The sequence below is a fragment of the Notolepis coatsorum genome, assembly GCF_963971535.1.
Source record: "Notolepis coatsorum genome assembly, chromosome: 1".
NCBI classification, from domain to species: domain Eukaryota; kingdom Metazoa; phylum Chordata; class Actinopteri; order Aulopiformes; family Paralepididae; genus Notolepis; species Notolepis coatsorum.
This window is the reverse complement of record NC_140165.1, coordinates 122,179,682-122,206,790: the sequence shown is the minus strand read 5'-3', so window position 1 is coordinate 122,206,790 and position 27,109 is coordinate 122,179,682. Positions and strand designations below refer to the sequence as shown.

The 27,109-nt window shown below is 47.8% G+C and overlaps 1 long non-coding RNA gene across 1 annotated transcript; it reads right to left on the bottom strand.

The window, feature by feature from the left end:
* Positions 1-3,109: 3,109 nt before the first annotated feature.
* On the bottom strand, positions 3,110-27,109 carry LOC311238150. The gene is made up of 3 exons (XR_014620325.1): positions 27,030-27,109; positions 3,761-3,823; positions 3,110-3,651 (listed from the first exon to the last, which is right to left on the bottom strand). It is a non-coding gene; the product is annotated as an uncharacterized lncRNA (long non-coding RNA).

The following is a 27,109-nucleotide window of genomic DNA, read 5'->3' as shown; positions in this document are numbered from 1 at the left end:
TCTGCTTCCCCTGCAACTGTTTGCTCCTCTACTGTTGCTGCTTCCTCTACTGTTGCCGCTTCCTCTACTGTAGCTGCTTCCTCTACTGTTGATGCTTCCTCTACTGTTGCTGCTTCCTCTACTGTAGCTGCTTCCTCTACTGTAGCTGCTTCCTCTACTGTAGCTGCTACCTCTACTGTGGCTGCTTCCTCTGCAACTGTCTCCTTATCCTCTTCCTCAATGTTTTCCTCCTCAGCAGTCTCTTCTTCTACAGCTACAGGTGTAGTTTCATCTACCATAACTTGTCCTGTCTTCACCTCCTGTTCTGGATCCATACATTTCTCTTCCACAGTAGGATGTTCCTCAATTGCCTCCTCTCCTGCCTCATCTTCCTCTCCCTCTTCTGCCTCCTCAGCTGTTGCAACTTCCTGCTCTTCCTCTTCCTCCTCTTGCTGAGGTTGTTTGCGGGCTCTTTTGGATTTATGTCTGGGTGTAACAGGAGCTGACTTCCGTCCCCCTCTCAGGACTCTTGTTTCTACAGCTGGTTCCTCTTCATCAGAACTCTTTTCAACAGCTGCCTTCACCTCCTTTTCTTCCCCTTGCTGTTTGCCTCTTCGTGTGGACTTGCGTCTTGGTGTTACTTTAACTGTCTTTCTTGCCCCTCGTAAAGCTCTTGTTTCCACAACTGGTGCTTCTTCTTCATCATCTGAGCTCTTTGCCTCGTCTACCTTGGCTGGTGTGATCTCTTCAGCTGGGGTTTCTACCACTTCATCTGCAACAGTCTCTGCAGCAGCAGCCTCTGGCTCCTCCACCACCTTTCCTGACTCTTCTGTTGTGGCTGCTTCCTCTGCAACTATCTGCTCAACTACTGTGGCTGTTTCTTCTGCAGCTGTCTCCTTATCTTCAGCTTTTTCCACTTCAATCTTCTCCTCATCAATAGTCTCTTCTTCTACAGCTACAGGTGCAGTTTCTTCCTCTTTATGTTCTCCTTTCACTGCGCCATCTTCCATGGCTTGTTCCATCTCCACCTCCTGTACTGGATCTGTAGATGAGGCTTCCTCTATATTTTCTTCAGTAGTTAGCTCCTCTCCTGCCTTGTCTTTCTCTACCTCTTCTGTCTCCTCAACTGTTGCAACTTCCTGCTCTTCCTCTTCCTCCTCTTGCTGAGGTTGTTTGCGGGCTCTTTTGGATTTATGTCTGGGTGTAACAGGAGCTGACTTCCTTCCCCCTCTCAGGACTCTTGTTTCTACAGCTGGTTCCTCTTCATCAGAACTATTTTTAACAGCTGCCTCCTCCTTTTCTTCCTCTTGTTGTTTGCCTCTTTGTGTGGATTTGCGTCTTGGTGTTACTTTAACTGTCTTTCTTGCCCCTCGTAAAGCTCTTGTTTCCACAACTGGTGCTTCTTCTTCATCATCTGAGCTCTTTGCCTCGTCTACCTTGGCTGGTGTGATCTCTTCAGCTGGGATTTCTACCACTTCATCTGCAACAGTCTCTGTAGCAGCAGGCTCAGGCTCCGCCATATTGAGGTCATCTTCCTCTTCCTCTGGTGTCTCCTCATCATCGTCCTCCACTTCTAAACTCAGGGTTTCCCCTTCCTCACCGTGCCCTCCTTCACCATCAGACTTGGTGTCTTCTTCATCATTATTGATCCATTCCTCTTCCTTGGTGGAATCATCTGATGCTTCTCTCTCATCATCATCATCATCTTTATTTTCATTGTAATCCACATCAAGTCTTTGTCGTGTAGGTCTGTGTTTTTTGCTGTCTTTCTCCTTTTGTTTACAAACTCTACTAGTAATACGTTTGGGTGCAACCTCTGTACTTTCTTTTGCAAGAGTATCTACCACCTCCTCCACCCCGACTTGATTGCTGTTTTTTTTCAGGTCTACAGTGACTCTCCTCTTCCCTAGACTTCTCCTTTGAGGGCTCTTCTCAGGCCCTTCATCTGATGAAGGCTCAAGTTCGTCTGCCTCCTCTTTTCCTTTAGTTCTGCGTCTTGTGGACGTACGCCTTGGTGTGATCTGGACTGTAGGAACGGACCTCCCGCTTAGCACTCTCTTTCTCTTTCCAACCACTGGAGCATCCTGGTCTTCCTCTGAGGTGTTGAGGTCATCTTCCTCTTCCTCTGGTGTCTCCTCATCATCGTCCTCCACTTCTAAACTCAGGGTTTCCCCTTCCTCAACGTGCCCTCCTTCACCATCAGACTTGGTCTCTTCTTCATCATTATTGATCGATTCCTCTTCCGTGGTGGAATCATCTGATGCCTCGACCTCATCATCATCATCATCATCATCATCATCATCATCATCATCATCATCATCATCTTTATTTTCATTGTAATCCACATCAAGTCTTTGTCGTGTAGGTCTGTGTTTTTTGCTGTCTTTCTCCTTTTGTTTACGAACTCTACTAGTAATACGTTTGGGTGCAACCTCTGTACTTTCTTTTGCAAGAGTATCTACTACCTCCTCCACCCCGACTTGATTGCTGTTTTTCTTCAGGTCTACAGTGACTCTCCTGAGTTTAAGGATTAGACATTTACCATCCTTTCTTCTAATCTTTACTACTGCAGGTATTGGTGCAACCTCCACCCTGTCCTCCTCTCTGCCCTCATCAGGTGTACATGTAGCAGAGTCAGTGGTGGGTTTGGCCGGTGCTGCTTCAGCGTCTTCTTGTACTTCATCTGCAACACTCTCAACCACAGCTGCCACATTTTCTTTCTCCTTTTCCACGTCATCCATAGCTGCTTCCTCTTTGACTGCTCCTTCCTTCTCTTCCTCCTCTGCTTCTTCTTCAGCCTTCTCTCCTGCCATTCCCCGCTCTTTATCCATGATCTTTCCTGACTCTTCTGTTATGGCTGCTTCCTCTGCCACCGTGTCCTGCACCACCATTTCTGCTTCCCCTGCAACTGTTTGCTCCTCTACTGTTGCTGCTTCCTCTACTGTAGCTGCTTCCTCTACTGTAGCTGCTTCCTCTACTGTTGCTGCTTCCTCTACTGTTGATGCTTCCTCTACTGTAGCTGCTTCCTCTACTGTTGCTGCTTCCTCTACTGTAGCTGCTTCCTCTACTGTTGCTGCTTCCTCTACTGTGGCTGCTTCCTCTGCAACTGTCTCCTTATCCTCTTCCTCAATGTTTTCCTCCTCAGCAGTCTCTTCTTCTACAGCTACAGGTGTAGTTTCATCTACCATAACTTGTCCTGTCTTCACCTCCTGTTCTGGATCCATACATTTCTCTTCCACAGTAGGATGTTCCTCAATTGCCTCCTCTCCTGCCTCATCTTCCTCTCCCTCTTCTGTCTCCTCGGCTGTTGCAGCCTCCTGCTCTTCCTCTTCCTCCTCTTGCTGAGGTTGTTTGCGGACTCTTCTGGATATACGCCTTGGTGTAACCGGAGCCGACTTCCTTCTCAGGACTCTAACTTCTACAGCTGGTTCTTCTTCATCAGCTGCCTCCTCCTGCCCTTCTTGCTGTTTGCCTCTTTGTGTGGACTTGCGTCTTGGTGTCACTGTGACAGTCTTTCTTCCCCCTCCCAGAATCCTCTTCTCTACAGCTGGTTCCTCTTCAGCACCACTCTTTTCAACAGCTGGCTCCATCTCCTCTTTTTCTTCCTCTTGCTCATGTTTGCCTCTTTGTGTGGATTGGTTTGTTGGTGTTGCATGATACTCCACGTTATATCTGAAAAACAATTGCATGCATCCGTTATAGTATGTTTTTATAGTATGTATGCTGTGTGGTTTATCAAAGAGACATGTTTATTCTGGATCGAACGATGCCCCAAACTCACGGTTCAGTTGGTGTCGTTGTAGTCGAGCCACTTTTCTCTGGGGGTGCATCCCTCTGCGTGGCCCTAGAGGTGGACGTGTTGGATCATTATTTGACATTTCTGCTGTGTGTCTGTTCAAAATTGGGAATTACCTTGTTGTTGAAGTGACTATTAGGGTTGGGTACCGTTCACATTTGAACTAGGGCTGGGCGATATAACGATAACTATCGCGATATATTTTAATAATCGATGTAAAAAAATATATATATATCGCTTTTTTTTTGTGGCCTGCAACAGGGCAGTTTTAAAACCAGAGACAGTGGACAGACTTGTCTTTCTTGCCTGCAACTTAAAGTAATGGCTTTGCTTGTCCAAATGACAATACTGACCAAATTGAGATTTATTTTTCTCTTGTCCATTTATTAGTGTGGGTGACCTGGCGTAGCCAGGTTGCAACCACACTATAGTAATCTATACTATTCTTTATTCGTATTCTTTATTCCGCCGCTTTTTGCCAGCAAACTCCTCCCAGAGCGTTTGCACCACATACACGTGAAAGGTATCAAAACGACCGGCTTGGTCCAACTCGAGTTGCTATTACTTTTCGGAAAGTTTCACTGCACCGTTTGACTACAAATCGACTTTAAACAGGAAAATGTTGGTCCATAGGGAATGAATGGCAAGTTAGAGTGTAGGAGCTGGATTTATTTTTTTACCATCACCTTGGGTAAATTGCGACAGTGATCTCAATTTTGGACGTAGATATAAAAACAACACATCAAAACGATGACACGGCTGTCCCCTCGAAAAAAGAAGAAAAAGAAAGAAAAATAAATGGAATTGGACATTTCTATCTCAACTGATGACCATTTGTTTGAAAGTTATGCTCTACATACAAACGAATGGCTTTGCACTCTAGCAAAAACCAGATTTTTTACCATTTCCCCCCTTGTTTCCCGATCGCCACCCAGGCCACAATTGTCGACGGAATGACACAATATCGCACACAACCCGTCATTGGGATCCTCAGGCGCTCACATTAAGAGGAATAAGCTTAATCTCTTATACTTTTCTTTTAATCATCGTGAGACTGAAGGAATGCGTCAGCCCTCATTGAAATACATTGGGTCCAAAGTGCAGAGTCATTGCTGATTGCATCAGCCTAATTAGTGGTAAGCAGGTGTGCATGACTCAAAGGGAGCTGTCAATCAACTCAGTACAGCTGACCTGGCAATTACCTCTCAGGGAGACCCTTCATGGCCCCTCTGTGTAGCAGTACTGAGTTGATTGACAGCTCCCTCTGAGTAGTAGAAACTTGCGGGTTGTGTCATTGTACTCAGTAGGGATATCCTCTTTCATTGGTCTATGTTGACCACTCCCCCGATCCTTAGACCACACCACCTTAGGCCACACCCCCTTTGTGTATCTCTTGAACCGTTTGTCGTAGAGACTTGCGGGTTGTGCCATTGTACTCAGTAGGGATATCCTCTTTCATTGGTCGATGTTGACCACTCCCCCGATCCTTAAGCCACACCCCCTTAGGCCACCCCCCGTTGTGTATCTCTTGAACCGTTTGTCATAGAGACTTGCGGGTTGTGCCATTGTACTCAGTAGGGATATCCTCTTTCATTGGTCGATGTTGACCACTCCCCCGATCCTTAGACCACACCCCCTAGCAACCACCTAAAAACACCCTAGCAACCACCTAAAAACACCCTAGCAACCACCTATAACACCCTAGCAACCACCTAGAAACACCCTAGCAACCACCTATAACACCCTAGCAACCACCTAGAAACACCCTAGCAACCACCTATAACACCCTAGCAACCACCTAGAAACACCCTAGCAACCACCTAGAAACACCCTAGCAACCACCTATAACACCCTAGCAACTACCTAGAAACACCCTAGCAACCAGCTATAACACCCTAGCAACCACCTCTTTTGTATCTTTTTAACCGTTTGTCATAGAGACAATACAGAGCCTCTCCCGTTGGCCGGCGGTGCACAGGCGTCACCCACTTTCACAATTTCCCCCGCGCGGAATTGTCTAGTTTTGTTTGCTTTCTAATTTAAAATACAGTTTGAAACCGTCTGTACACAGTAGGCTATGTGTGCTAGCTAGACTCCAGTCACGAGTCACGGTGCACATGTGCGGTGGTTTGTCCACCAAAAAAGCGCCAAAAGATCGAAAAGAAACTAGCAGAGCCAGAACTGTTCAACTCCCCTGGAGCCACAGCCAGCAGAGAAGCCGGTTTACTTTCGCTTTCAAACCAGCTGCAGCCTGAGAACTGGAGTGTGAGGGGATGTAACACTAAAGATGGCGGCAACAACAAAGAATTGCTGCAAAATAAACATACATCTGTTGTTTAAAAAAAAAATTATAATTATTTTCTTTATACCTATAACAATATCGATAATATCGAATATCGAGTGATATGATATTGTTATCGATATCGTTATCGCGATATCATTTTTGGTAGGGATGCTCGATGTTGGCTTTTTCACCGATACCGATATACCGATATTGTCCAACTCTTAATTTCCGATACCGATATCAACCGATACCGATATATGCAGGGTCCCCCCCCCCCCCCCCCCCCCAAAATGGAATAATTTCAGGTAATTAACATTACATATCTCTTGTTGTGGAATTAACACAACATTATGCATACTTTTGACAATAAATAAAATCAGAATTTGTTCTTACTTGCTTGCCTGGGTAAATAAAGGTTATAGAAATGTAAAAAAAGAAAAAAAGAAAAAAAAAGAATTTGGAAAACCGATACCGATATTTTCCGATATCACATTTTAATGCCGATATCGGCCGATAATATCGGTAGGCCGATAATATCGGACATCCCTAATTTTTGGCCATATCGCCCAGCCCTATTTGAACCGATACCGGTACCGGTACATTTGAATCGATACCGGTACCCAACTGTACCTTTTTTCGGTACTTTAGTCTCTAATGTAATCTACCTACCTCAGTTCAAAAAAAAAATCAAAACTTCAAATAATTTATTATCTTTATTATTTATTTAGAACAATTTGTTAATATATACATATATATATATAAACACACACATACATATCTTTAAATAAAAAATAATATTTTACAAAATAACAAGTATAAAACAATTAAACAAACCACTAGGAGCAATGAACTATTCTGCCGAATATATATTTAAATAAATATACCTGAAGATGATGAACAACTGCTTTGTTGTTGTTGAAGCAAGTCAAATCCTAGGTAAGCGTGTATTGTGTGCGTGAACGTGTGTGACGTTGTTGGGCATTACACTTCAACGGGCAGGCGGGGTCAGTCGTCAAAACCATCCCTACAAGCGTGTGTTTTGCCGGAGTGTTTAGGACCCGCCCCCACGCCGCAGCTCGGTAGAGAAAATAAACGAACCCGTTTCTAACGGAGTGCAATAATGGCCGAAGGCGTTAGAGGGCGGTATAAGACCGTCTGCCAGCTCAGACACATTCAGTACAGCATGCGCAAGGTGCCCTGCTGAATTATGAATGGCAGTAGCGAATAAAAGAAATACCGTGAGAAAAACGTAGATCTACGTTTCCGGCACTCAGCGATCGGGCAACAGAAACATAGTTCTACGTTAACGGCACCGGATGTGTTAAAGTCCCCCGCAACCACAATAGCAGCGTCTACGTTAGCTGTCTGGAGTTCGTCGTGAAGCTCTGAAAGCGCTGCCCCAGTGTTGGCTTGAGGAGGAATATAGACTCCAATCAAGATGACCGACGTTAATTGTCTCGGGATGAAGAATGGTCGACAGACACTTGATGGATATATAATCCAGGTTGGCCGAGCAGTGGTTCCATAGTTCCTTCACATTCCCCGGAGTGTTCCGCTCCTCTCCTCTGACATATAAATCATTAGTCATTACATCTATTTCTCCGGTTGTGTAGTGTTTAGAGTGCGCGCACCCATTGGCTGGTTAACATTATTAACTAACGTGATTGATTTGAAAGACTCTTGGTATTTAGTAGGTAAGTATTTCCCCATTTATGACAACGATTGTACGTTAGGCTATAGTTTGTTAAAGACAACATACGTCCCCACCTGAGAAACCTGGGTGTTGTCTTTGACCAGGCCATGAACCTAGACAAACATGTCAAAACACTCACACGCACCTGTTTCTTTCACCTCAGAAACATTGCAAAACTGCGCACCATCATATCTCACTCTGAACTAGAACTATCCGTGCATGCTTTTATTTCCTCTAGGCTTGACTACTGCAACTCACTTTTCACCTGTCTCACCAAATCATCCACAGATAAACTACAAATGGTCCAAAATGCTGCAGCCAGGCTACTCACAAGGTCAAAAAAATCATGTCACATCACTCCCATTTTGGTATCCCTGCACTGGCTCCCGGTACACTACAGAATTCACTTCAAAGTCCTCACTTTCACTTTCAGAGCACTTCACGGTCAGGCCCCTATCTACATCACGGAACTCATCCATCCATACACAAACACCCGCTCACTCAGATCTGCCGATCAGCACCTCCTAGTGATCCCCAGGACCAGGCTAAAAACAAGGGGTGATCGAGCCTTCGAGGTGACAGCACCAAGGCTCTGGAACGCTCTCCCCCTGGACCTGCCCCCCTCTGAGAACTCGTTTAAAAAACAACTAAAAACACATTTGTTCAGGCAGGCTTTTAATCACACATAGGCGCCTTTTTCTGTTCTATAGTGTTGTTTTAATTAGTGACTCATGATTTTATCCAAATTCTTTTATTCTACTTTTTCTATCTGGTTTCACTGTTTTTAACTGCTGTTTGTCTGTTGTCATTTATTTCTGATTTTGTTTTTATTGTGTTTTTATATTAAGATGTAGTGTAAAGCACCCTGTGCATTCGTGCTGTGAAGGGTGCTCTATAAATAAAGGTCATTCATTCATTCATTCATGAATGTTTTTTTTGTGTAAACTTTTATCACATTTCAGAATGTTGAGGGACAAATGGATAGATTATCAAACATGTTTGAAATAGTTTCGGGACTCCTACGACGTTAGAATTAGTTTCTTATCGCGATCGTGGGTAAACTCGCATGTCTTAACACTTTCAGCGCCACGCCTGGTTTTCCGTTTTACCGCTTGAATGCCACCATCGGCGCCAATGTTAACGTTAATATCGCCTAATCTATGTTTTAAATTATGGCTATGTGTCTAATCTGCCCATCGCATTATCAAAGACTATTTTCCAGTCAGTGCTGTGAAGGCAGATTGTTTTTTTATCGCGTCGTTGCCGTTTCAGAGCAGTTAGAAAAGCCCCCGTTTTGATATAAAAAACAGCTCATTCTGGAGCATTCTATGAAAATCGTCTTTTAGTGGAATATTCCACAACGTTGATATTCGTCGGCCTTTTTATGAATCGTTTTCAAATAAACGCTAGATGATCAATATTATACGTGCATGCACGCACATTACGGCCGCGCACTGATAATCGCTCCGTTGATTTCCTCACAGACTTTTACAGTGAAACCGAAAGAAGACATTTCACAAAACAGCTTATAACTTCATCAAACTTACTCTGATTATCCTACCACTGATAACATAGAGTCCTTACCTGACATCAGATGGTATCCAACTGGTATATTCCAATTCCTGATCACCATTCGAAAAAATCGATACGTGTATGGATCCAACGCGATACAGTAGAACTCCATGATCCGCGGGGATCTGAGGCTCCAGAATGAACTCTAGTAACCCCGGCTGGATCAGTGAACTGGAAAATGTGGAGTACCGGATTTTTTTCCCCATTCATTTTCATTGAGTCCATTCCAAAATCACTTATGTCATCTGGGAGACGACAGGGGGCGCTTTTTTCCACAGTGATCGCCGGCGCCCCTCGGCTATACTCGGGTAGGCTCGGGTGATGCAATAATTTTTCAGATCGCAAAAAAAAATAAAAATAAAAACCCAGAGAAATCTCGTGAGTGGCATGCAACCACCTATAAAAAAACCAGAGAAATCTCGTGAGTGGCACTCAAAGTGTTAAAACAACATTGTTCAATATTACACTTACTGTACACTTACTGTAGATTTCTGTATATTTTATATTATAATGTATATACATAACATAGGAAATGTGAATCCCGGACTGTATTTTATTATTATTATTTTATTCTTAGGCTTATTTTATTCTTTGGCAATTTTTTTGTTATTCTTATTCGTGACTTTGTTTTGTCTACCTAAATGTTTACTGTAGTGGCAAATTTCCCTCGGGATGATTCAAGTATTTCTATTCTATCACAGTATTCTTTTTTTTTAAGATTTATTTTATCGCCATGCTAGGTCAACCCAGGTGTTTTATACTGTGGGATCTGATGTGCTTTTTCTTTGCTTATTTCTGCCTGTACGCTCGACGTGACTGTAAATGAGGGAAACCTCAGTTGACTTTCGAGTTTAAATAAAGGTTTGTAATGGGAGCCAAGTGCATCGTCCCAGCCTTAGTAATAGGGATGCACCGATCCGATATTGGTATCGGTATCGGCCGCCGATATCAGTCAAATAGCTGGATCGGGTATCGGGTATAACGTATTTATTTTTATAAATAAGAAATAAAATAAGAAATAACCATTCAGTCCATTTATATCTGTGTTAATTTGTTACATTTAGTTTCACTAAGTTAGGAAAGTAATGTTTTAAGTCGAGCCTGATGTTGCCTTGCACAAAATAATGATCCCAGTCTCTTCCACACAGTGAGGCATACAGTTTATTAATTGAATGAATGAAGTTTATTTTCTGTCTTTGTTTACAACAAATCAAAAACACACTTGTGATCCTTTACAATTTTTTTTTTATTATTATTATCTTTTCCCCCCTCCTTTTTCCGATTTTTCTCCCATCCCACTGTCATTATGCCAATTCCCAACCCCCTTCCTGGTTGTTGCGCACCCCCCCCTACTGTTGGTCCGGGAGGCCGGAGACTGTCGCATGCTTTCCTCCGACGCATGTGCAGCCAGCCGGCAGCCAGCCTGGCAGCGCAGACTCTCACCGGGAGAGTGTAATGTGTGGAAGGTCACACTACCTCCCTCCAGATCCTACCCTCGCTGTGCAGGCGCCCCGACCGAACTGTAGGGGTCGCTGTTTACAACGACCAGGACCCACCCACCAGCTTTCCCACCCCTAACACTGCCAATTGTGTTAGTATGAGCGACCAGCCAAGCTGGTAGCAACGCAGAGAGCTGGGCTCGAACCCAGCGTCTCCTGCGTTGGTGGCGAGTGCCTTGCCCACTACACCACCTAGCCGCCTCCTTTACAATTCTTAAAAAATATATATAAAAAAATAATAATAATAACTGGATTAAATATATTTTTTTCTTTTCTTTTTTGTATAAAAAAACAATAGACAATGGGTATCGGATCGGTATCGGTATTGGGACTGAAAAAGTCGGATCAGTGCATCCCTACTTAGTAATGACCCACGATGTAGGTACAGGTCTGTACTTTGACATGGAGGCTCATGTAGCTCTGAGAGGGATAGAGTCGTTTCTATCTTGACATGTAGCTCTGAGAGGGGGCTAGAGTTGTTTCTATCTTGACATGTAGCTCTGTGAGGGGGCTAGAGTTGTTTCTATCTTGACGTGTAGCTCTGAGAGGGGGCTAGAGTTGTTTCTATCTTGACATGTAGCTCTGAGAGGGGGCTAGAGTCGTTTCTATCTTGACATGTAGCTCTGTGAGGGGGCTAGAGTTGTTTCTATCTTGACATGTAGCTCTGAGAGGGGGCTAGAGTTGTTTCTATCTTGACATGTAGCTCTGAGAGGGGGCTAGAGTTGTTTCTATCTTGACATGTAGCTCTGAGAGGGGGCTAGAGTCGTTTCTATCTTGACATGTAGCTCTGAGAGGGGGCTAGAGTCGTTTCTATCTTGACATGTAGCTCTGAGAGGGGGCTAGAGTTGTTTCTATCTCTACATGTAGCTCTGTGAGGGGGCTAGAGTCGTTTCTATCTTGACATGTAGCTCTGAGAGGGAGGGGCTAGAGTTGTTTCTATCTTGACATGTAGCTCTGTGAGGGGGCTAGAGTCGTTTCTATCTTGACATGTAGCTCTGAGGGGGGCTAGAGTTGTTTCTATCTTGACATGTAGCTCTGAGAAGGGGCTAGAGTTGTTTCTATCTTGACATGTAGCTCTGTGAGGGGGCTAGAGTTGTTTCTATCTTGACATGTAGCTCTGTGAGGGGGCTAGAGTTGTTTCTATCTTGACGTTAGCTCTGTGAGGGGGCTAGAGTTGTTTCTATCTTGACGTTAGCTCTGTGAGGGGGCTAGAGTTGTTTCTATCTTGACATGTAGCTCTGAGAGGGGGCTAGAGTTGTTTCTATCTTGACATGTAGCTCTGAGAAGGGGCTAGAGTTGTTTCTATCTTGACATGTAGCTCTGTGAGGGGGCTAGAGTTGTTTCTATCTTGACATGTAGCTCTGTGAGGGGGCTAGAGTTGTTTCTATCTTGACATGTAGCTCTGAGAGGGGGCTAGAGTTGTTTCTATCTTGACATGTAGCTCTGTGAGGGGGCTAGAGTCGTTTCTATCTTGACATGTAGCTCTGAGAGGGGGCTAGAGTTGTTTCTATCTTGACATGTAGCTCTGAGAGGGGGCTAGAGTTGTTTCTATCTTGACATGTAGCTCTGTGAGGGGGCTAGAGTCGTTTCTATCTTGACATGTAGCTCTGAGAGGGGGCTAGAGTTGTTTCTATCTTGACATGTAGCTCTGAGAGGGGGCTAGAGTCGTTTCTATCTTGACATGTAGCTCTGAGAGGGGGCTAGAGTTGTTTCTATCTTGACATGTAGCTCTGAGAGGGGGCTAGAGTTGTTTCTATCTTGACATGTAGCTCTGAGAGGGGGCTAGAGTTGTTTCTATCTTGACATGTAGCTCTGTGAGGGGGGGCTAGAGTTGTTTCTATCTTGACATGTAGCTCTGAGAGGGGGCTAGAGTCGTTTCTATCTTGACATGTAGCTGCTCTGTGAGGGGGCTAGAGTTGTTTCTATCTTGACATGTAGCTCTGAGAGGGGGCTAGAGTTGTTTCTATCTTGACATGTAGCTCTGTGAGGGGGCTAGAGTTGTTTCTATCTTGACATGTAGCTCTGAGAGGGGGCTAGAGTCGTTTCTATCTTGACATGTAGCTCTGAGAGGGGGCTAGAGTCGTTTCTATCTTGACATGTAGCTCTGTGAGGGGGCTAGAGTCGTTTCTATCTTGACATGTAGCTCTGTGAGGGGGCTAGAGTCGTTTCTATCTTGACATGTAGCTCTGAGGGGGGGCTAGAGTCGTTTCTATCTTGACATGTAGCTCTGAGAGGGGGGGCTAGAGTCGTTTCTATCTTGACATGTAGCTCTGAGAGGGGGCTAGATTTGTTTCTATCTTGACATGTAGCTCTGATAGGGGGCTAGCGTTGTTTCTATCTTGACATGTAGCTCTGAGAGGGGGCTAGTTGTTTCTATCTTGACATGTAGCTCTGTGAGGGGGCTAGAGTCGTTTCTATCTTGACATGTAGCTCTGAGAGGGGGCTAGAGTCGTTTCTATCTTGACATGTAGCTCTGTGAGGGGGCTAGAGTTGTTTCTATCTTGACATGTAGCTCTGAGAGGGGGCTAGAGTTGTTTCTATCTTGACATGTAGCTCTGAGAGGGGGCTAGAGTCGTTTCTATCTTGACATGTAGCTCTGTGAGGGGGGGCTAGAGCTGTTTCTATCTTGACATGTAGCTCTGAGAGGGGGCTAGAGTTGTTTCTATTTTGACATGTAGCTCTGAGAGGGGGCTAGAGTCGTTTCTATCTTGACATGTAGCTCTGAGAGGGGGCTAGAGTCGTTTCTATCATGACATGTAGCTCTGTGAGGGGGCTAGAGTCGTTTCTATTTTGACATGTAGCTCTGTGAGGGGGGGCTAGAGTTGTTTCTATCTTGACATGTAGCTCTGAGAGGGGGCTAGAGTTGTTTCTATCTTGACATGTAGCTCTGTGAGGGGGCTAGAGTCGTTTCTATCTTGACATGTAGCTCTGTGAGGGGGCTAGAGTCGTTTCTATCTTGACATGTAGCTCTGTGAGGGGGGGCTAGAGTTGTTTCTATCTTGACATGTAGCTCTGTGAGGGGGCTAGAGTTGTTTCTATCTTGACATGTAGCTCTGAGAGGGGGCTAGAGTCGTTTCTATCTTGACATGTAGCTCTGAGAGGGGGCTAGAGTTGTTTCTATCTTGACATGTAGCTCTGAGAGGGGGCTAGAGTCGTTTCTATCTTGACATGTAGCTCTGTGAGGGGGCTAGAGTTGTTTCTATCTTGACATGTAGCTCTGAGAGGGGGCTAGAGTTGTTTCTATCTTGACATGTAGCTCTGAGAGGGGGCTAGAGTCGTTTCTATCTTGACATGTAGCTCTGTGAGGGGGCTAGAGTCGTTTCTATCTTGACATGTAGCTCTGAGAGGGGGCTAGAGTCGTTTCTATCTTGACATGTAGCTCTGAGAGGGGGCTAGAGTCGTTTCTATCTTGACATGTAGCTCTGAGAGGGGGCTAGAGTCGTTTCTATCTTGACATGTAGCTCTGTGAGGGGGCTAGAGTTGTTTCTATCTTGACATGTAGCTCTGAGAGGGGGCTAGAGTTGTTTCTATCTTGACATGTAGCTCTGAGAGGGGGCTAGAGTTGTTTCTATCTTGACATGTAGCTCTGTGAGGGGGCTAGAGTTGTTTCTATCTTGACATGTAGCTCTGAGAGGGGGCTAGAGTTGTTTCTATCTTGACATGTAGCTCTGTGAGGGGGCTAGAGTCGTTTCTATCTTGACATGTAGCTCTGAGAGGGGGCTAGAGTCGTTTCTATCTTGACATGTAGCTCTGTGAGGGGGCTAGAGTTGTTTCTATCTTGACATGTAACGGAACGTAGGCCAAGTGCGTCCACATTTTTATAGGATTCTATCACATTTTCATAACAATAGCACCCTGCGCCGTTTTCATTGAGGTTTCTTACAAATTAACGATGCTTTATCTTGTCCTTTATATGCCGATTATCATTAGAATCTTAAATTGTACCATATGTCCCCCTTTAGACAACATATGTAATGCTACCAGCGCACTTTTGTTAAGATAATTAGTTGGCCATTCGCGGTCGCTATACCGAGGTCGCAGTAATAGTTTAACGCTGTTCAGATCACGTCGGAGAATATAGACCCATCCCAGTGACCTGCGACCTGTGCTAACGCTCTTGGGAAATGCAGTGTTGTAGTTCTCAACATTTTCAGCCTTTAATTTTAAACCAATGCTGCCATCTACTGACAACAAAAACGTGTTGTCTAATCGTCACCTTGAGAGCTACTTCCGTATACAGCGCCGCCCCAAACCCATTCTAGAGATTCCCACTTTTTGCTGGGAGTGGGGCGTGGCCGTATTTGGTCCCAGACAATAAGAGTGGCTGCAATTGGTCACCGTGACGTTAGCTCTGAGAGGGGGCTAGAGTTGTTTCTATCTTGACATGTAGCTCTGAGAGGGGGCTAGAGTTGTTTCTATCTTGACATGTAGCTCTGAGAGGGGGCTAGAGTTGTTTCTATCTTGACATGTAGCTCTGAGAGGGGGCTAGAGTTGTTTCTATCTTGACATGTAGCTCTGAGAGGGGGCTAGAGTCGTTTCTATCTTGACATGTAGCTCTGAGAGGGGGCTAGAGTTGTTTCTATCTTGACATGTAGCTCTGAGAGGGGGCTAGAGTCGTTTCTATCTTGACATGTAGCTCTGAGAGGGGGCTAGAGTCGTTTCTATCTTGACATGTAGCTCTGAGAGGGGGCTAGAGTCGTTTCTATCTTGACATGTAGCTCTGTGAGGGGGCTAGAGTTGTTTCTATCTTGACATGTAGCTCTGTGAGGGGGCTAGAGTTGTTTCTATCTTGACATGTAGCTCTGTGAGGGGGCTAGAGTTGTTTCTATCTTGACATGTAGCTCTGAGAGGGGGCTAGAGTCGTTTCTATCTTGACATGTAGCTCTGTGAGGGGGCTAGAGTTGTTTCTATCTTGACATGTAGCTCTGAGAGGGGGCTAGAGTTGTTTCTATCTTGACATGTAGCTCTGTGAGGGGGCTAGAGTTGTTTCTATCTTGACATGTAGCTCTGTGAGGGGGCTAGCGTTGTTTCTATCTTGACATGTAGCTCTGAGAGGGGGCTAGAGTCGTTTCTATCTTGACATGTAGCTCTGAGAGGGGGCTAGAGTTGTTTCTATCTTGACATGTAGCTCTGAGAGGGGGCTAGAGTCGTTTCTATCTTGACATGTAGCTCTGTGAGGGGGCTAGAGTCGTTTCTATCTTGACATGTAGCTCTGAGAGGGGGCTAGAGTCGTTTCTATCTTGACATGTAGCTCTGAGAGGGGGCTAGAGTCGTTTCTATCTTGACATGTAGCTCTGAGAGGGGGCTAGAGTCATTTCTATCTTGACATGTAGCTCTGAGAGGGGGCTAGAGTTGTTTCTATCTTGACATGTAGCTCTGAGAGGGGGCTAGAGCTGTTTCTATCTTGACATGTAGCTCTGAGAGGGGGCTAGAGTCGTTTCTATCTTGACATGTAGCTCTGAGAGGGGGCTAGAGTTGTTTCTATCTTGACATGTAGCTCTGAGAGGGGGCTAGAGTTGTTTCTATCTTGACATGTAGCTCTGAGAGGGGGGGGCTAGAGTCGTTTCTATCTTGACATGTAGCTCTGTGAGGGGGCTAGAGTTGTTTCTATCTTGACATGTAGCTCTGAGAGGGGGCTAGAGTTGTTTCTATCTTGACATGTAGCTCTGTGAGGGGGCTAGAGCTGTTTCTATCTTGACATGTAGCTCTGTGAGGGGGCTAGAGTCGTTTCTATCTTGACATGTAGCTCTGTGAGGGGGCTAGAGTCGTTTCTATCTTGACATGTAGCTCTGAGAGGGGGCTAGAGTTGTTTCTATCTTGACATGTAGCTCTGGTAGCTCTGAGAGGGCTAGAGTTGTTAATATTTTTTGCAGAACAATTCTGTTTGGACTCTCACTAGTTGTTACCTGACAACATATCCGCAGGTGTTTGTCAATATAGAATTATATTAGGTTAATCCACGGTCTTGTCCCCTTATTGGAAACATTACAATATCTATCCTCAATGTTTTTATACAAAATGTAATGCCTTCTGTCTTAAGGGTTTTAACATTTTAGACCTTGAATTACCAAAGAATATTTTAAGACGTTTTAACTGGCTTTTTAAGGGATCCGCAGGGACCTCATGCCATGAGACTAAGCGCAGCTAAATCACCCTTGTGAACACCGAGGTGCCTCTTACTTTCACTAACACTCTACTACAAGCCGCGAATGTTGAACTTCCACATTCAGTTTTCTTCCTCTCGCGCTTGTTATTTACTCCCAGGTGGCATGTAGACATTTACCTTCCGTACTTTCACTAACGTTACTGTATTACTACTGTATCTACTGCGTGTGCACCGTGGAGTATATCAGGTACCTTCAGTACTTTCACTAACGTTACTGTATTACTACTGTATCTACTGCGTGTGCACCGTGGAGTATATCAGGTACCTTCAGTACTTTCACTAACGTTACTGTATTACTACTGTATCTACTGCGTGTGCACCGTGGAGTATATCAGGTACCTTCAGTACTTTCACTAACGTTACTGTATTACTACTGTATCTACTGCGTGTGCACCGTGGAGTATATCAGGTACCTTCAGTACTTTCACTAACGTTACTGTATTACTACTGTATCTACTGCGTGTGCACCGTGGAGTATATCAGGTACCTTCAGTACTTTCACTAACGTTACTGTATTACTACTGTATCTACTGCGTGTGCACCGTGGAGTATATCAGGTACCTTCAGTACTTTCACTAACGTTACTGTATTACTACTGTATCTACTGCGTGTGCACCGTGGAGTATATCAGGTACCTTCAGTACTTTCACTAACGTTACTGTATTACTACTGTATCTACTGCGTGTGCACCGTGGAGTATATCAGGTACCTTCAGTACTTTCACTAACGTTACTGTATTACTACTGTATCTACTGCGTGTGCACCGTGGAGTATATCAGGTACCTTCAGTACTTTCACTAACGTTACTGTATTACTACTGTATCTACTGCGTGTGCACCGTGGAGTATATCAGGTACCTTCAGTACTTTCACTAACGTTACTGTATTACTACTGTATCTCCTGCGTGTGCACCGTGGAGTATATCAGGTACCTTCAGTCAGCTTGTAAAGACAAACGCTCGACCCCAATGGCTGTGCATTAGTTTGTGGCTGGAGCTAGTATGTGGAAGCATAGGTTTAGCTGATAACATAAATGGTAAATTGGAAAAAAGGGCTAGGGTTAAAAAATAATCTGAACTTTTTTGCAATAAGCAACTAGCAAGATCGCTCCAATCACATGTTCCTATCTGGGAAGTCGATCGCAAAAAACACAATATTCAATTTACTAAACAAAGTAAGATTTCCACCAGAATAAACATATTTCGGCTTTTACCAGCTAGCCATAGTGACTGAGCTCCTGTGTAAAACTGCTGGACCTCCGATGGCAGGGGACTATTTATTAGTCAATCAAGATTTTAAAAGGGGCACTTCACACACAAAAAACAATGCTGATTTATTTAGCACATAATCTCACACACATCTAGGGCTTTCCCCGACTAAGGATTTGGATGGTCGACTATGATAGGCCAAAATTTGCCGTTAGTCGACTATTGGTCGACTAATACAAAAAAAATATTATAATATATTTAAATTTTTAATTTAATTTTTTATCATTCCATTTGGGCTGTGGGGGGGTGCCTAATGTCTGAAGGAGTCGCCTGAAGGCTTCTTGTCCTCTGTGCAAAAGCATGCATTTGGTCCACTGATGGATACATCTTGATATTTGTCTAGTCTAGTGTGTTCATTAGATGGGTGAAATCCTCTTTCAGTGCCTCTGTGCCTGTTTTCGTAGGCAGTTAGCCTCTGGTATGCGTGCCATTAGCGTTAGCCACGCTTCTATGCCTCTTTTCTTTTGGAAAGAATGATAAAAAAATTTAAATAAAAAATAAAATTATAAAAATAATTTTAATTTTTTTTTCTTCTTTATTCGACTAAGAGGTTGGCCAGTCGACTACGGGCTCCTTTCGACCGATTAGTCGACTAATCGACTAATAGGGGTCAGCCCTACACACGTCCAAAAACTCTAAACAGTTTTGCACAGACATTGCAGACATCGTTCTTAGCTATCGCGCTATTTAAAAGGGCCAAGTCTGAAGCCCAGGCCTACACACACAATATGGCATATCATCTACTATCATATCATATCATATCATATCATCTACTACTACTGGAAGATATCGCTCATGGTCCGTAGAGAGCGATGAGAACCTAGTGGGACGCTTCAACCTACCAAGACCTGTCCTAATGGGAGCTGTGCAATACCCTGGAGCCACACCAGGGGGGGCCGGACCAGACGCTCAAACCCTGTGCCAGTCCAGGTACTGTTGGGCTTTTTAGCCACTGGGTCATTCCAAAGGGAGCTAGGAGACAGGGAGCTAGGAGACAGGGAGCTAGGAGACAGGGTGCTAGGAGACAGGGAGCTAGGAGACAGGGAGCTAGGAGACAGGGAGCTAGGAGACAGGGTGCTAGGAGACAGGGAGCTAGGAGACAGGGAGCTAGGAGACAGGGAGCTAGGAGACAGGGAGCTAGGAGACAGGGAGCTAGGAGACAGGGAGCTAGGAGACAGGGAGCTAGGAGACAGGGTGCTAGGAGACAGGGAGCTAGGAGACAGGGAGCTAGGAGACAGGGTGCTAGGAGACAGGGAGCTAGGAGACAGGGAGCTAGGAGACAGGGAGCTAGGAGACAGGGAGCTAGGAGACAGGGTGCTAGGAGACAGGGAGCTAGGAGACAGGGAGCTAGGAGACAGGGAGCTAGGAGACAGGGTGCTAGGAGACAGGGTGCTAGGAGACAGGAGACAGGGAGCTAGGAGACAGGGAGCTAGGAGCTAGGAGACAGGGTGCTAGGAGGCAGGGTGCTAGGAGCTAGGAGACAGGGAGCTAGGAGACAGGGTGCTAGGAGACAGGGTGCTAGGAGGCAGGGAGCTAGGAGACAGGGAGCTAGGAGACAGGGAGCTAGGAGACAGGGTGCTAGGAGACAGGGAGCTAGGAGACAGGGTGCTAGGAGACAGGGAGCTAGGAGACAGGGAGCTAGGAGACAGGGAGCTAGGAGACAGGGAGCTAGGAGACAGGGAGCTAGGAGACAGGGAGCTAGGAGACAGGGAGCTAGGAGACAGGGAGCTAGGAGACAGGGTGCTAGGAGACAGGGAGCTAGGAGACAGGGAGCTAGGAGACAGGGTGCTAGGAGACAGGGTGCTAGGAGACAGGGTGCTAGGAGACAGGGAGCTAGGAGACAGGGAGCTAGGAGACAGGGAGCTAGGAGACAGGGAGCTAGGAGACAGGAGACAGGGAGCTAGGAGACAGGGAGCTAGGAGACAGGGAGCTAGGGGACAGGGAGCTAGGAGACAGGGAGCTAGGAGACAGGGAGCTAGGAGCTAGGAGCTAGGTGCTAGGAGACAGGGTGCTAGGAGACAGGGTGCTAGGAGACAGGGAGCTAGGAGACAGGGAGCTAGGAGACAGGGAGCGAGGAGACAGGGAGCTAGGAGACAGGGTGCTAGGAGACAGGGAGCTAGGAGACAGGGAGCTAGGAGCTAGGAGCTAGGTGCTAGGAGACAGGGTGCTAGGAGACAGGGTGCTAGGAGACAGGGAGCTAGGAGGCAGGGAGCTAGGAGACAGGGAGCGAGGAGACAGGGAGCTAGGAGACAGGGTGCTAGGAGACAGGGAGCTAGGAGACAGGGAGCTAGGAGACAGGGAGCTAGGAGACAGGGAGCTAGGAGACAGGGAGCTAGGAGACAGGGTGCTAGGAGACAGGGAGCTAGGAGACAGGGTGCTAGGAGACAGGGAGCTAGGAGACAGGGAGCTAGGAGACAGGGAGCTAGGAGACAGGGAGCTAGGAGACAGGGAGCTAGGAGACAGGGAGCTAGGAGACAGGAGACAGGGAGCTAGGAGACAGGGTGCTAGGAGACAGGGAGCTAGGAGACAGGGAGCTAGGAGACAGGAGACAGGGAGCTAGGAGACAGGGAGCTAGGAGACAGGGAGCTAGGAGACAGGGAGCTAGGAGACAGGGAGCTAGGAGACAGGGAGCTAGGAGACAGGAGACAGGGAGCTAGGAGACAGGGAGCTAGGAGACAGGGAGCTAGGAGACAGGGTGCTAGGAGGCAGGGAGCTAGGAGACAGGAGACAGGGAGCTAGGAGACAGGGAGCTAGGAGACAGGGAGCTAGGAGACAGGGAGCTAGGAGCTAGGAGACAGGGTGCTAGGAGACAGGGAGCTAGGAGACAGGAGACAGGGAGCTAGGAGACAGGAGACAGGGAGCTAGGAGACAGGGAGCTAGGAGACAGGGAGCTAGGAGACAGGGAGCTAGGAGACAGGGTGCTAGGAGACAGGGAGCTAGGAGACAGGGAGCTAGGAGACAGGGAGCTAGGAGACAGGGAGCTAGGAGACAGGGAGCTAGGAGACAGGGAGCTAGGCGACAGGGTGCTAGGAGACAGGGAGCTAGGAGGCAGGGTGCTAGGAGGCAGGGAGCTAGGAGGCAGGGAGCTAGGAGACAGGGAGCTAGGAGCTAGGAGACAGGGAGCTAGGAGACAGGGAGCTAGGAGACAGGGAGCTAGGAGACAGGGTGCTAGGAGACAGGGTGCTAGGAGACAGGGAGCTAGGAGACAGGGAGCTAGGAGACAGGGAGCTAGGAGGCAGGGAGCTAGGAGACAGGGAGCTAGGAGACAGGGAGCTAGGAGGCAGGGAGCTAGGAGACAGGGTGCTAGGAGACAGGGAGCTAGGAGGCAGGGAGCTAGGAGGCAGGGAGCTAGGAGACAGGGAGCTAGGAGACAGGGAGCTAGGAGACAGGGTGCTAGGAGCTAGGAGACAGGGAGCTAGGAGACAGGGAGCTAGGAGGCAGGGAGCTAGGAGACAGGGAGCTAGGAGACAGGGAGCTAGGAGGCAGGGAGCTAGGAGACAGGGAGCTAGGAGACAGGGAGCTAGGAGACAGGGAGCTAGGAGACAGGGTGCTAGGAGACAGGGAGCTAGGAGACAGGGTGCTAGGAGACAGGGAGCTAGGAGACAGGGAGCTAGGAGCTAGGAGACAGGGAGCTAGGAGACAGGGAGCTAGGAGACAGGGAGCTAGGAGACAGGAGACAGGGAGCTAGGAGACAGGGAGCTAGGAGACAGGAGACAGGGAGCTAGGAGACAGGAGACAGGGAGCTAGGAGACAGGGAGCTAGGAGACAGGGAGCTAGGAGACAGGGAGCTAGGAGACAGGGTGCTAGGAGACAGGGTGCTAGGAGACAGGGAGCTAGGAGGCAGGGAGCTAGGAGACAGGAGACAGGGAGCTAGGAGACAGGGAGCTAGGAGACAGGGAGCTAGGAGACAGGGTGCTAGGAGACAGGGTGCTAGGAGACAGGGAGCTAGGAGGCAGGGAGCTAGGAGCTAGGAGACAGGGAGCTAGGAGACAGGGAGCTAGGAGACAGGGAGCTAGGAGGCAGGGAGCTAGGAGGCAGGGAGCTAGGAGACAGGGAGCTAGGAGGCAGGGAGCTAGGAGACAGGGAGCTAGGAGACAGGGAGCTAGGAGACAGGGTGCTAGGAGACAGGGAGCTAGGAGACAGGGAGCTAGGAGACAGGGTGCTAGGAGACAGGGAGCTAGGAGACAGGGAGCTAGGAGACAGGGAGCTAGGAGACAGGGAGCTAGGAGACAGGGAGCTAGGAGACAGGGAGCTAGGAGACAGGGAGCTAGGAGGCAGGGAGCTAGGAGACAGGGAGCGAGGAGACAGGGAGCTAGGAGACAGGGTGCTAGGAGACAGGGAGCTAGGAGACAGGGAGCTAGGAGACAGGGAGCTAGGAGACAGGGAGCTAGGAGACAGGGAGCTAGGAGACAGGGAGCTAGGAGACAGGGTGCTAGGAGATAGGGAGCTAGGAGACAGGAGACAGGGAGCTAGGAGACAGGGTGCTAGGAGACAGGGAGCTAGGAGACAGGAGACAGGGAGCTAGGAGACAGGGAGCTAGGAGACAGGGAGCTAGGAGCTAGGAGACAGGGTGCTAGGAGGCAGGGAGACAGGGTGCTAGGAGACAGGGAGCTAGGAGACAGGAGACAGGGAGCTAGGAGACAGGGAGCTAGGAGACAGGGTGCTAGGAGACAGGGAGCTAGGAGACAGGAGACAGGGAGCTAGGAGACAGGGTGCTAGGAGACAGGGAGCTAGGAGACAGGAGACAGGGAGCTAGGAGACAGGAGACAGGGAGCTAGGAGACAGGGAGCTAGGAGACAGGGAGCTAGGAGACAGGGAGCTAGGAGACAGGGTGCTAGGAGACAGGGAGCTAGGAGACAGGGTGCTAGGAGACAGGGAGCTAGGAGACAGGGAGCTAGGAGACAGGGAGCTAGGAGACAGGGTGCTAGGAGACAGGGTGCTAGGAGACAGGGAGCTAGGAAACAGAGAGCTAGGAGGCAGGGAGCTAGGAGACAGGGAGCTAGGAGACAGGGAGCTAGGAGACAGGGTGCTAGGAGACAGGGAGCTAGGAGCTAGGAGACAGGGAGCTAGGAGGCAGGGAGCTAGGAGGCAGGGTGCTAGGAGACAGGGAGCTAGGAGACAGGGAGCTAGGAGGCAGGGAGCTAGGAGACAGGAGACAGGGAGCTAGGAGACAGGGTGCTAGGAGACAGGGAGCTAGGAGGCAGGGTGCTAGGAGACAGGGAGCTAGGAGGCAGGGAGCTAGGAGACAGGAGACAGGGAGCTAGGAGACAGGGTGCTAGGAGACAGGGAGCTAGGAGGCAGGGTGCTAGGAGACAGGGAGCTAGGAGGCAGGGAGCTAGGAGACAGGAGACAGGGAGCTAGGAGACAGGGAGCTAGGAGACAGGGAGCTAGGAGACAGGGAGCTAGGAGACAGGGTGCTAGGAGACAGGGTGCTAGGAGACAGGGTGCTAGGAGACAGGGAGCTAGGAGACAGGGAGCTAGGAGACAGGGAGCTAGGAGACAGGGAGCTAGGAGACAGGGAGCTAGGAGACAGGGTGCTAGGAGACAGGGAGCTAGGAGACAGAGAGCTAGGAGGCAGGGTGCTAGGAGCTAGGAGACAGGGAGCTAGGAGACAGGGAGCTAGGAGGCAGGGAGCTAGGAGACAGGGTGCTAGGAGACAGGGAGCTAGGAGACAGGGAGCTAGGAGACAGGGAGCTAGGAGACAGGGAGCTAGGAGACAGGGAGCTAGGAGACAGGGAGCTAGGAGACAGGGAGCTAGGAGACAGGGAGCTAGGAGACAGGGTGCTAGGAGACAGGGAGCTAGGAGACAGGGAGCTAGGAGCTAGGAGACAGGGAGCTAGGAGACAGGGAGCTAGGAGACAGGGAGCTAGGAGACAGGGAGCTAGGAGACAGGGTGCTAGGAGACAGGGAGCTAGGAGACAGGGAGCTAGGAGCTAGGAGACAGGGAGCTAGGAGACAGGGAGCTAGGAGACAGGGAGCTAGGAGACAGGAGACAGGGAGCTAGGAGACAGGGAGCTAGGAGACAGGGTGCTAGGAGACAGGGAGCTAGGAGACAGGAGACAGGGAGCTAGGAGACAGGAGACAGGGAGCTAGGAGACAGGGAGCTAGGAGACAGGGAGCTAGGAGACAGGGAGCTAGGAGACAGGGTGCTAGGAGACAGGGTGCTAGGAGACAGGGAGCTAGGAGGCAGGGAGCTAGGAGACAGGAGACAGGGAGCTAGGAGGCAGGGAGCTAGGAGACAGGGAGCTAGGAGACAGGGAGCTAGGAGACAGGGAGCTAGGAGACAGGGAGCTAGGAGACAGGGAGCTAGGAGACAGGGTGCTAGGAGACAGGGAGCTAGGAGACAGGGAGCTAGGAGACAGGGAGCTAGGAGACAGGGTGCTAGGAGACAGGGAGCTAGGAGACAGGGTGCTAGGAGACAGGGAGCTAGGAGACAGGGAGCTAGGAGACAGGGAGCTAGGAGACAGGGTGCTAGGAGACAGGGAGCTAGGAGACAGGGAGCTAGGAGACAGGAGACAGGGTGCTAGGAGACAGGGAGCTAGGAGACAGGGAGCGAGGAGACAGGGAGCTAGGAGACAGAGTGCTAGGAGACAGGGAGCTAGGAGACAGGGTGCTAGGAGACAGGGTGCTAGGAGACAGGGAGCTAGGAGACAGGGTGCTAGGAGACAGGGTGCTAGGAGACAGGGAGCTAGGAGGCAGGGAGCTAGGAGACAGGAGACAGGGAGCTAGGAGGCAGGGAGCTAGGAGACAGGGAGCTAGGAGACAGGGAGCTAGGAGACAGGGAGCTAGGAGACAGGGAGCTAGGAGACAGGGAGCTAGGAGACAGGGTGCTAGGAGACAGGGACCTAGGAGACAGGGAGCTAGGAGACAGGGAGCTAGGAGACAGGGTGCTAGGAGACAGGGAGCTAGGAGACAGGGTGCTAGGAGACAGGGAGCTAGGAGACAGGGAGCTAGGAGCTAGGAGACAGGGAGCTAGGAGACAGGGTGAATCATACAACTGGCCACAGAATACATCCAACTCCCATATTATACTGAACAACAGATGCCAGTCAAGAGAAGAGTCCATGCCATGGCTGCTCTGCTCAACACCATCGGCGCAATTGACTGCATGCATGTGCGCATCGAGGCACCCCCCTCCTCATCGAGGCACCCCCCTCCTCATCGAGGCACCCCCCTCCTCATCGAGGCACCCCCCTCTGCAGATGCGTTTCCACATCTCAACAGAAAGCAATACCACTCCATCGACGTTCACGTCATCTGCGACGCCCAGAACCACCTGTGTTCGCGTTCCTCTTTGACATGATCTTAGCACTTAGTGTTGTATATACCATATACAGTATATATATAAATATTTATTTATTCTTACCGTATACAGTATATATATATATATATCCACATCTATCTGTACATGCAAATATTCCTTTTTACATATCTTTAGTTACTAATAAAACTGTACATATCCCTTTCCTACACTTACTAGTTAAGCCCTTCCCATAGTCGAGCGCACCGTACACGGAGCAGACTCCCGCGGGCTCAAAGCGGACCCAAAGGGTACTCAAAGCAGACCCAAAGCAGAGTCCAAGTGCAAAGCTCCTATTTTCTGACGCGCGGACGTCCGCGGCGCCCACTTGGTGTCACACAAAACGCTGCTCTGGGTTTTGGTTGACATCGAACTGCATTTAATGTGACGCCGATCTGCATTTTACTCTGACCACTCGCTCCGTGCCAAGAGAGTAGGGCTTGAGATGTTTGAATGGCTTTTCTAAATGAAGTGTGTAAAACTGCCCGTTTTATTATCGAAATATTGGAAAACGGAGATAACATATTCTTTATTTTGACATCGGATGACGACGACATGACAGAAGTTGAACAGCGTGGGGAAAATTGTGTAAACTGGCGCGAGACATGTAGGAAATTGGTCCGCGGAGGTCCGCTCGACTATGAAAGCTCAAAGAGTCCAGCAGACCTCCGCTGAGTCCAGTCCGTGTACAGTCCGCTCGACTATGGGAGCACCTTTACGCTGGTAGCCAGTATGACTTACTATCATAGGGTCTTTATACCTGTATCACAGTACATATTAATACTACAGTATATACTCAGTACATACATCTGATTAGCACTATTAGGCTACTCAGTAGTACTAATTTATATATTTTATACCCAGTTTAATCACCTGTGAATTGTATATTACTATTGCACTTTACAATTACATTTGCACTCTGGTTAGATGCCAAACCTCTTTTCGTTGTACTGTATACATTTGAATCTAATAAAAATTTTATCAGTCGCAAATTGCTTTTGCGTTGCCTGTGGATTCTGTGTGCACACGGTCTTGTGGTTGCATGCCCTTATAAGGAGCTGGCGGGGCGTTTATGTATGCAAATCCAGGTGTACGAGAACACACGTTCAATTTAAGAATCAGTGACATTCCTCACTCGGGGAGCGCAGCTGAGAACACTTTGTGGAACACATTTTCATGCGTTCATGAATCCGGCAGGGATCTTTCTTAGGTTTGGTCTCACAAGTTCATAAGAAGATATTTAAGAAGACACTTAAAGAAAAGTTTGAGAATGAGGTCCATTGAATCCAATGTGTTGTGTTAATTACAGCTCCATGAAATGATAAGGTAGCAGTCCCTATAAGACAGGTTATTGCTATTTTTTTTATAATTTCATGAAGTTGTAATTATTCAATGTCCCCGATGACATCAGCATTGTTTTTTGGTAAAGTGCATTATCCATTCTAAACATAGACATACATTCGTGTTACTTACCACGTATTCCCCATGTATTGGCCCTTGAAAGCAGTCGTCACTAGATCTCGCACTCGTGTCGTAATTTCTTGCTCCACTCA